Source organism: Linepithema humile, chromosome 3 (genome assembly GCF_040581485.1).
Source record: "Linepithema humile isolate Giens D197 chromosome 3, Lhum_UNIL_v1.0, whole genome shotgun sequence".
Lineage (NCBI taxonomy): Eukaryota > Metazoa > Arthropoda > Insecta > Hymenoptera > Formicidae > Linepithema > Linepithema humile.
The window spans coordinates 13022763-13024457 of NC_090130.1; positions in this window are offsets into that span (position 1 = coordinate 13022763).

Genomic DNA, 1695 nt, shown 5'->3' on the forward strand with positions numbered 1-1695 from the left:
TCTTATATAGATGTTACTCTCTCGTCCCCTACCATGAGCCAATTCATCGGCGAGTGGAAAGTGAGGCAGGACTGGACGAGCAGCGATCACAACTCCGTGGACATCAGGGTGAGGGTGCCGAAAGTAACGGGCAATGATCGGGGGGCAGAGACCAATCGTTTCGACAAACGTCGGGCCGATTGGGATCAGTTCGCCGAGAGCCTGCGCGATCTATCCAGGTCGCGGCTCGAGGTCCTTGCTCTGCAGTCTGCGGAGGAAGTAGAGTTGATGGCGCAGGAACTTACGGTGGTGCTCCAAGAGGCCTGTAAGTCTTCCATGCCAAAAAAGCGAAGGTTTAGAAAATCCAACCCGTGGTGGACTAGAGAACTGACTGTCATCAAAAAGTCAGTATATAGGTTAAGACGTGTCACCCAGGTAGGGCGAGGGAAGCCCAATTACCTCACCCTTCGCCAAGAGTACCGCGTATCTTTGCGGTACTACAGAAGGGAGGTGAGGAAGGCAAAACTCGCAAGCTGGCGAAAATTCGTCACGTCGCACGGTAACTCGGAGGCTTGGGGCTACGTTTATAAGCAACAAGCTGAAAAGCTCCGGGTTGAGAGGGTGGTCAACACCCTCCGGCGGGGCGAATACTTTACCAACACCGTAGAAGAGACAGCCAGCTACCTTCTGGATGTCCACGTCCCAGATGACCGGGAGAATGAGGACACAGATAGCCAAAGCATAGTTAGGGAAAACGCGCAAGTTGCGCCAAATACGGCTGACGCTCCAATCTTCACGGAGCGAGAAGTCGTCGAGATAGTTAAAAGTTTTAAAAACAATAAAGCACCCGGACCTGATCTAATCGAGGTCAGTGTCTTGAAGGTAGCATGTAGAACAATCCCCGGTCAGATAGTCAGGTTATTGAACGGGTGCCTTCAGTGGGGCGTCTTTCCCTCCACTTGGAAGAGGGGCTCACTACGAGTTCTTCTGAAGAGTGAGGACAGAGACGAGAAGGACCCGAAATCCTATAGGCCCATATGTCTCCTCTCCGTAGTAGGAAAACTCTTCGAAAAGCTCATTAAGCTTCGCCTAGAGGACACGTCAATGGCGCCTGATAAGGTCTCCGACCGGCAGTTCGGGTTCACGCCCGGAAAGTCGACGGAAGATGCTATCGTGGAGTTGCGGAGGATGGTCTCTGCCTCTGAAGAGAGGTATGCCGTCGCCCTGCTCTTTGATATTTCGGGTGCTTTTGACAATGTCTGGTGGCCCCTGGTACTAGATAGCTTCAAAAATAGGGACTGCCCCAAGAACGTTTTCGGAGTGCTCCGGAGCTACTTCAGCGATCGAAGGGTGCAGATTGAATTAGGGCACGGGAAAGTTTCCAAGCAGGCAACGAGGGGGTGCCCGCAGGGCTCCGTTCTAGGCCCCACCTGCTGGAATGTTATGTTCGACGGTCTACTTAGAGAATTAGAAGAAATAGCTCCGGGACAATACGCAGCTTACGCGGACGACCTAATAACGGTGGTAAGAGGAAATTCGCGAAGAGAATTAGAAATGGAGGGTCAAAGAATTGTTGATAGGATCGTAAGTTGGTGCAAGTCCGCGAAACTAGAAATTTCAGAAAAGAAAACGGAAGCAATAGTCTTAAAAAGTGAAGACGTACATAGAGCACCTATTGGTAGAAGGGGAGGAGACCGACCGGATAGGAAAAGAAAA